We start from the raw sequence: 10,178 nt of genomic DNA, 5'->3' as shown, positions 1-10,178 counted from the left end.
ATTTACTTTATTAAAAAAATATTTTTGCAAATTTTTCGGAAATTTTCGCGATTTTTTTAGGTTTTATCCTTTTCTGCCATGAGACCATTCCGAATTGGTGCGAATTGTCAAAATCTGTTCAGTCGTTCTTGAGTTATAAGCGTAGTAACTAACATCATCCTTTTTTATATATATAGATAATATTCTGAACTTTTGCAAAAAAAAAAAAACAAATGATTTTTTAATTGTTAGTGTTTTTATCAAAAATGTTAAGATCTATTTTAATAATTTTAATATTTTTATAAAAAAATATAATTATGTTATTTAAATTAATTTAAATATAAAATTTTGCCTATTAGGCGAAGGTAATTTTTTATTAATTTCTCGTTAGAGACGAGCTTACTGACCAAGATGCTTTTTGAAAAAGGAAAGCCGACGATACGAACCCACACATGACATGACATGCTTCGCCTTTGGTTTAGGAAGGCTCCTCAGACACATCGATTGTGGGGCGGCTTCGCTATCATCTTACTTTTAATTTTATAATTTTTTTTTATTTTTTAATAAAATAAATGTTATTTTTTTATATAATAATTTATCAATTTTTAGTTTTTATAAAAAAAAAATTAATTTAAAACAACGTTTACTTTCTATTTTTTATATGATAACTTAATATCAGAAATTAATTTTTTTTTTAATTTTATAACTTTTATAAAAATGTTGTTTTTTATTTATTTGTTTGTTTTTGCAGTAAAATAAATTCTTACTTTTTTAATACGAAAGAAAATATATTTTATTTTTATGGGAGAAATTTTCTATAACAATTTTCTAACGATTTATTTGCTTCCCAAAATGTCTGATAACAAAAATTCGGATCACAACATTTCAATTTAGCTACCACTATTCTAACTTCCACAAATATTTTTTTCAATAAAATTGAAGTAGAGTTCCCAAAAATGTTTTTTCATAATCAGAAAAAAAATCGAGAACTAGAAAAAGTAACAATTTCTTTCTCTGACCATAATGGGCTTAGATATGCTACCTAGCTGGCTGGATATCCCCTACTCAATTCATTTGATTACATGGACGAATGAATGAATGAATTCTATTTTGCATATTTTTAAGTTGTTCTTTTTGTTGGTGGATCATATGCATATTATTGACTTGGCCATTTATGGATTTTAAGTTATGCATTGAAGTTTGGCAATTTTGTTGTTGTTATTTTGTTTCCAAGCCATAAGCTGAGCCAGTCAGCCTGGCAGGCACTACTTCATCTTCATCTTTTGAGGTCTTTTTCATTTCAATGTTAATGGCAGTGACCAAAAAAGAAACAACAACTGCCACTGCAACTGCACATTTGAATTCAAATGCGTTTTAATTGAATTCACCAAAAAAATCGCATATTTACCAATAAACAGACAAAATGTTTTGGCATTCTTCGTTGCGCCAGGCTTGTTTGTTAGCAATTGTTAGTAAGGTTTTTGTTGTTGTTGTTTTTTTGGTTTGGCTAGTTTGGCAATTATAAATTGTTAGGCCGTCGAAGAAGTTGTCTACCAATTTTGGTTTCTTTTTGGATAATAATCCGCAAGGCAAGTTTATCATAATTTTTTGCATTTGTTTTTTTGTTCGATTGGATTTTTACAACTCCCGTAGTAGCATCGTCATGGTTCTGTTGGCGTTTCAAGAACTGATAGTTTGAGGTTAAGATTATCATAATTTTTTGGTTTGAAAGAAAAGTCTTCTTTTTTGTGGGGAAAAGGAGAATTTTTTTATTTGGCAAGAAATTTGGATTTGAATTTTGATTCTATTTTTTTTGTTCTTTGAAATTGTGATGAGAATGTTTAGAAGAAGACACGTTCTTGATTTTTGGTTATAAAAGGAGACTGTGTGTGGTTAATAATGGGAATGAGGTTAAAACAGAAAGTTGCCAGGAACAAAATTGTCCAGAAACATTTAGGCAATATTAAAAGGAATTAAGGCCAATGGAAGGAGGTATAATATGGAATTTAATACTCAACACATGGGAGGTAATCAATTTTTGCTACAAACATTCCCGATTGGACAAGCGCCACTTTTATATCACTAAGTGTACGTATCCATCGCGGTAGGGAACGACTTTTTAAGATGTTTTGCCAGGCTAAAATACTCAGCGAATGTAAGTGACATTACGCTGAGGGGTTAACCTACCGTTGAACGTGAACTTTACAATGTGATGCTCTCCCCAGGGTCTCGGAGTCAGGCATTCTGGGTATATGCTTATGGCCATAATTAATTTTTTGTAGGGAAGTTTTCAAATCACTAAAGATCTGAAATACTAACAACAACTTTCAAAACATGAGGAACTGAGAACTTTGAGTGACAAATCACGAAAAAAATATTCTGAATCAAATAATTATACATTCAAAATGTGTAGGCGACGATAAGCCCTCCTAAAGCTTCGCCTCACTTCGCCTTTTACAACACAGTATTTATACCCTACACCGCACTGTGGGTATATATAAAATCACTTTCTGAGTCGATTTATGCAAGTCCGCCCGTCCGTTCGCAACGTACAGATCCCATTTACTGTCCTATTCAGCTGAAAATTGGGGAATATCATTTTTTAAGCCATAGGACGAACGCTATTGCGATTGGTGAAAATGGGTTCAGATTTGGATATATCGGCCGATTTCAGATATTTGCTGCCCCCAACACGCTATATCATGTTCGATTTCGATGAAATTTGAAATGTGCGACTGAATTCGGTCTAGAAGTAAATGAATTCGGTCTAAAAGTAAATGTGCTAAATTATATCGAAATCGGTTTAGATTTGGATATAGCTCCCATATATATTTTCAGCCGATTTCACGTATTTGCTACAGCAAGCAGCCTATATATGTCCGATTTCGATGAAATTTGGTATGTGTGACTGAATTCGGTCTAGAAGTAATGGTGCTAAATTATATCGAAATCGCTTCAGATTTGGATATAGCTCCCATATATATTTTCGGCCGATTTCACGTATTTGCTGAACCAAACACGCTGTATATGTCAAATTTCAACGAAATTTGGAATGTGTGACTGAATTCGGTCTAGAAATAATCGAAATTGCATCAAATTTGGATATAGCACCCATATGCATACATACATATATCTTACATATTTACAGTGGTGAGGGTTTCATTATTCGGCCCGTCCGACTTTGATCCTTTCCTTACTGGTTTCGTTTTAATTCCGTTGGCTAGCATAGAGAGGATTTGGAAGATTTTCTCCATTCCCTCGAAAGAGGAGTACACAGGACGCATGTCGTATTAAAAATTATATTTCCTTTTTTTTTTTGCAAAAATTCTACAACTTAACAAAATAGGCAAGGAAAACTCCTCTCTCCCTGCGATATATGTACATACACTTGGCATTGTCACATCACTGCTTCCTAACAGAACTTATTTCAAATTCATTGGAATACACTTGAAAAACTAGACAGTTTGGTTACAATATTTGCTGGCAAGGGGTTTCTTGTCATTCAAATACTATTTGTCCCCTGTTGGTGTTGTTGTTGTGTTTCTCGTTGCTGTTTATTTCATATGCGTTTTATATTAAAAATGCATTCATTTGTGTTGCTTTGCGTCGTTGCTAAAATTGTGAACGATTTATTGATGCATACAACGCAATGCATTTGCAATTTTAAAAGTTTGATAAGAGGCAAGAGACTGTTAGCAGGAGATGGAGTGAGGTACCATCATACTACAGAAATCATAGCAAAATGAAAACAAACAAGCAGACAACAACAAGTAGAAAACCCCTCCATGGGCGATGCACACAACTAACCAGCCAGCAAGTGAAACCATAGGCCCCCACATACCACCGATCAACGTCATAGAGAAGACCATTTCAGGCAATAGCAGCACCATCAGCAATGACAATAAGTGCATCAAGGCGCATATTTTTTGCCATAATAGCAACAGAGCACTAGCAAATTTTCCCGTTTCCAGCACTTTACTCCTCTCAATAGTCAATGTAGTGATGCGTTGCATTGCATTGCAATGCGTGCAATGCCATATTGAACGCTCGGCATGATGTTACTCTTACTTTGCCAGCTAGCTAGGCTATTGCTGCTGCTATCTGACTCGGCTCGTTGTCACGATATGGAAAATCGTATCAACGCATTTTTCAACTTCTCTACAATTATTGTCTAGAATATGTGAAAAAGCGTGGAAAATATGCGTGGTTGCGAACGTGGCACCCAATATTAAAAACCATGTATGCCCCACTATAGGTGGTGGTGGTGGCGTGGCGGCTGCTGCTGGTGTGGCAAAATACTCGTTTTGTGAAAATTCATGACAGAGGCATTGATGGCACTGCCTGCCTGCCGCCTTTACTACGATTTGGTGACATGCCACACAAAAGAATACCACCACCACATTTTGCTGTGTTGTGTTGTCAGCTTTTGGCAGCACTTGTCCTCAAGCACAACCTCAAATGCCACAATAATGCAAAAGTACATCAAGCGGTGAATAATAATAATAGTAATACCAAAGACAACAACAAAAAACAACTAACTATGTGTATGCAATATTAAATTATTTGTTATTGGATTTTTGTTAATAATGTATTGGAGAACATGTGACAGAATGTGCAATAATATGCAATAAATTTAGGATTTAAGGTAAAATTTTGAAAATGTGAGTGGAAAGTCTGCAAGTTAGTGGGAATTTTAAAGTTTTAAAGGACATATATTTTGAATGGAATAAGTAGTCATCCGGATTAATTTGGCGTTCCTTGTGGTAAGGACCACTGGCATTCACTTCATCTCATTAATTACTACAGTTTTCAAAAATTTCTTTTGCTAAGTAGCGGTACTTTCATGTTCTCATTGTTGCCAGATGGAATACGTTCAGTAGCTATTTCTAGAATGGCACATAACCCATTCTAAAAATTCGTATACTAATGCATACCAACATCATTGGGAAATTTTATTTCAATAACCTTAGCGTATGACGTGTATTTACTACCAGATTACAGTACCGTCTTATGACTTATGAATATGTAGAGCTACTCCTTCCGACTTCTAGGTGACTTTTATTGCTTCGACAGGTAATATTTTAAGGCTACCTTAAATAAAAAAGCATCAATATTGGGTCCAGTGGTTTTTAAAAAAATTAAAATTGTTTTTATAAAAAACTAAAAAATTAAATTTGAAATTTCTAATGAATAAAATTAAAAAAATTTAAATTGTAAGAAATAGAAAAAGGGACTTTCGTATCTTTAGCCACATTTTACCATAAATTTTTGTTTTATACACTTACACTGTGTGTAATTTTTTGAGTCATGATTTATTAAGAACCGTTCCTAGAATCTTTTTATGTTCTAGAAAGTTGTTTATTGAAATCTTAGGTACATTTTTGTAGTTGACTGTATCCTTAGTATTTGGGCGGTTCGGCATCTGTGGACCGGAATCCGAGAAAAAAGTATAAAAATCGAATATTTTCAAAAGTTTTTGGATATTTTCACATTTAAGAAAAGGTCATAGATATTTCGTATGTTCCAGAAAGTTGCTTGCTGATATCATTGCTACGTTACTGTGGTTCATCGTTGAATTTTGAACGGTTTAGTATCTATGGAGCAGGAACCGAGAAAAGAGGATAAAAATCGCATTTGATTTGCTATTTTGACCATTAAGAACCGTTTCTACAGAGTTCGTATGTTCTAGAAAGATGTTTATGAGATCTAAGGAACATTTTTCTAGTTAGTTGTTAGCTTCAATTTTGATCGGTTTGATATATATAGACTAAAATCCGAGAAAAAATGAAAAGGGAAATTTGACCTTGATGATTTTGACCTTGAAGGTGAGGTTGAATGGATTTTATATGTTCACAGTTATTATTCTTTAACACGAGAGCTACAACTTTTCTTCTACGAGTAAACCCAAATTCTTGGCGGTTTAGAAGATATGTGCATGACAAAATGACCCCTTTTGACATCAAGGCCTCAGGTCTTTTGGGGCCCATAACCGCGAAAGTTGTAGTGATAGGGAAAAACGCCGGGACACGTGTCTTCTTATTTTTGGTCCGCTATCCCGCTGTGGTGTCAGAATATGGTTAATAATTTTCGTGTCGCACAGTGTTATTGAAGACCAAATACCAAATTTGAGCCATATCGGTGTAATAATAATGCTAAAACTTTCAAAATATCGTCAATTGGAAAGTACCGTTCTAAGGGCGCAATATAAAAAAGTCCACCTATAGCAACAAAATTCTGGGGAATATGTAAGTGCTCTCAACTAAAACTAAATTATAAATTTCCCTTAATTATAAACCCTTGAAAATTTCGAAAATCGGACGGTACAGTTCTATGAGGGCTATATCAAAACGTAGGCCCATATAGCTCTATTTCGAACCTGACATCCTAGGAGTAATAGAAAATTCTGTTCCAAATTTTAACCAAATTTAACCTTATATATGAAATTTTGTGGCGATCGGTTAACGTTAGCCCGTTAACATAATTCTGGGTTTCTGGATGTCTAGCCCATTCGTCACTGTCACATCCAATCGAACTAATTTTCGATTCATCTGACCATAAGTTATTACGCCATTTCCCCCCGGATATCTGCCCTAACCATCTTATGACTTAAGATTTTTCGAATTAAATACGATTTATTTATATTATACGATTTTGATCTTCCCAACAAATATTTTTCAACCAGATGTTAGGTAACCGTCCTTCTGAAATTTCGAAAACTAGCTCGCTCCGAGTTCTTCCCGCAAATTGTAATGGGTCCCGAATCGAAAATAACGTTTCATCTGACCTTAAGATATTTCGCTATGTCTTCCAGGATATCGGTCCTTGCCAACTTTTGTTAGATTTTGCTAATTCAATACGATTTTACCGATGTCCCTTGGTAAATCATGGGACTTTCCACTTCGACCTTTTCAACAAATATTTTTCAACTAACCGAATTAAATACGATTTATTTATATTATACGATTTGGTCTTCCCAACAAATATTTTTTCAACTAGATGTTAGGTAACCGTCCTTCTGAAATTTCAAAAACTAGCTAGCTCCGAATTCTTCCCGCAAATTGTAATGGGTCCCGAATCGAAAATAACGTTTCATCTGACCTTAAGATATTTCGCTATGTCTTCCAGGATATCGGTCCTTGCCAACTTTTGTTAGATTTTGCTAATTCAATACGATTTTACCGATGTCCCTTGGTAAATAATGGGACTTTCCACTTCGACCTTTTCAACAAATATTTTTCAACTAACCGTCCTTCCGCTCTAAATTGGCGAATTCAATACGATTTTGCCGATGCCGCTTGGTGAATAATATTCCTCTATACACCGTGTAACCGTCCTCTTCGAAATTTTGAAAACTAAGTTGATGCAATTGTCATCTACTACTGTAGGTCCCGAGTTGACAATAGCGATTCATCTGACCATAAGAAATTTCGTTATTTCTTCTTGAAATCGATCCTTGCCAACTTATGTCAGATTTTGCGGATTGTGTATCATTTTCGCTTATTGAATAATGGCCTTTCCACGAGGATCTTCCAACAAATGCGTTTCTACTAGAAGTCGCCTAACCGTCTTCTTTCAAATTTCGAACCCTAGCTTGATCCTAATTTTTCCAATAGATTGAAATGGGTCCCGTGTTGACAATAACAATTCATCTGACCATAAGATACTTTGCCATTTCCTCACGGATATCGATTCCTTTCAAGTTTATCGATGCCACTTGTTCAATAATTTTCCTCTAAACACCGTGTAACCGGCCTTTTCGAAAATTTTAAAACTAATTTGATGTAGTTGTCAGCTATTGCAGTAGTTTTTCGAGTTTGGTCTTAAATCGTCCCGCAGATTGCAGTGGTTCTCGAGTTGACAATAATTTAATATGGTTGTCATTTACTACTGTAGTTTTTACTAATCTATATTGCGAGAAATTATTAAGTTTTTTTAAGGCGTTGAAAACAAATTTTTGTGAATTACCAATGATTCTTGCAATTTACCGCTGATTTTTACCTTTAGTTTTTTTAATATTTAATAATAGAACGTTCTGCGTCCTTGCATTTTAATCTACCACTCATACTTTTGGTATAAAACCTCAGAATTATTTAGTTTATTTTAACTGATCACATTCCCGTTGGCTACATAAATATGAAGCTCGGTTCTTCGGACTCTTTTGCCTTTAATATTTAAAGAAGATATTGTGCCATTCGTTCATTGGAAGTATAAAGATTTTTTTAAGTTTGCCCTTAAAATCGGTTTTCTTCTACATAGTACATGCCTGTCCGACGGGAAAATATTAGCTTATGTACCTTCTAAATCAATTGTTTTACTCTCAATATTTTCAATTCTTCCCTCATCGACTTTAAAAAACAGACTTTCCATCCAAATCATTGATCCTCTATTCAATTAGGATGTACCATGAAAAGCAATAGCATACAATTAACTATTTTAAAATTAAAGCCACTCCAACTCCATGCTACAAACTTCAAACACTTGGTCTAATTCTTGTTCAAAAAGAAAGCAGCAAAGTCAAAATGTATACAAGAATGGCAAGAGTAGAATATGTTGATGTCGAGAGAAAACAAAACAGCAAAACAAAGTAAAACTAACTTAAAAAGGAAAACAATGCGGAAAAAGCACTAAATTACAGAACATTAAACTTTTCTCAGCAACACAACAGGAACAACAGCAACAACAACAATTAACACTACAACTCATTTACATAGTAAAGAAGAAGAAAAAACTCCAATGATGGACAAAAAACGAATGGTCTGGTATGCATTTAACAAGAACACCTAACAAGACTTGATAGAAACAGCAGGAAGAGACCAGCAGAGAGAGACAGGAGTTCTTTGCTTTTACTGTCACTGAATAATGTTCTTCTTAACGATTTTGCAACGACTGTAATTACGAATGACTCTATCACCAAAAATAGTAAAAAAACAGCAAGCAACAACATCCATGGAACAACTTTAAACCATCTGAGTGCTCAATACAGGAAAAAAAAGAAAATTTATTTCGCGTGTTTTGCATTTGCTCCATTGTAGATGCAACAATTAAAAAATAATATTTTCAGCAAAAACGTAATTTTTTGCGTTAATATTATTTCGCCTGTTGCCGGTATCTGATGATTTATCCAGAGCTGGTATCCGTGCTCTCTGTGATGTTTCCTCTTGCAGTTTCAATTTCAAAGTGTTGTCAGTTTTTAATGCATATTTGTCCAAAACCCAAAAAAGATAAGAATTCTTCTTTAATTTGTGGCTCTTTGGATAATATTATGCCTCTGAGAAGAGACGGTGTGTGTGTGTGTTTCTCTGAACATAGTATAACCGGCCGGATTATTTCTTGTACTTTTGGATTTCCTTTGTTTGCCAGGCAGCCAGTCAAGCATCCAACCATGCATTCATACATACATGCAGGCCATTAAACGTGCATTAAATGCATAATGTCACACAACAAAGAACAAAGTTTTTACTCTCTCTCTCTCGCTCTCTCTCCCCACTCTACTCTTTGGAGTAGAGAGTAAAAATTGGGTTTTTATTCTTTAAAACATTTTTTTAAATCACTTTTAACATAGTGACACACATGTTCAATTTCAGTGTATACATGTGTGTTGTTTTGACTTTCCTGTAAAATGCATGTGGTTGTTGTTGCTTTTGTTGGTGTTGTTGTTGTAATGCTTGTACAGCACCAGCCATTTGTTGCATGTTCTGTTAAACAAATTTGTAAATTTCCCCTACTTTTGATGCTCACCGAATGCATTTCAAAAGAGCATAAGTTAATGGAGAGAACAAAATATTGTAGATGCAGAGAGAGAGCACATAAATCCATGTGTTGTTATTCTTTATTATTATTTTTTTCTGTAATACAAGTTGATGGCTAGCAATGCTTATAGTACTCACAATTATATTAACATCATTATGACCATAGTATGGCAACAACAAAAACACGTTGTGAGAACATTTTCTTTGGCAAGCATAACAAACGGAAAATGCACTCTGAGAGCCAAACATAAATGAATCGCTAAACTCCCTACCTCACTAGGCAAGAAGAGTATAATTTTATAATTGCATATTAGGTTTGGTGAGCGAGGGAGCGTATGTGTGTTGCCTTAACATAAACGAATGCATGCACGAATGCATCTCCGGTTTAACGGACTCTCACTATGGCTACGAGTATCCGTATCCGTGTTGTGTGTGTGAGTGGCCCACCGT

This window comes from Musca autumnalis, unplaced genomic scaffold, assembly GCF_047663935.1.
Source record: "Musca autumnalis isolate F117 unplaced genomic scaffold, ASM4766393v1 scaffold_5, whole genome shotgun sequence".
In the NCBI taxonomy this organism is placed as follows: Eukaryota; Metazoa; Arthropoda; class Insecta; order Diptera; family Muscidae; genus Musca; species Musca autumnalis.
This window is presented reverse-complemented; position numbering follows the sequence as displayed.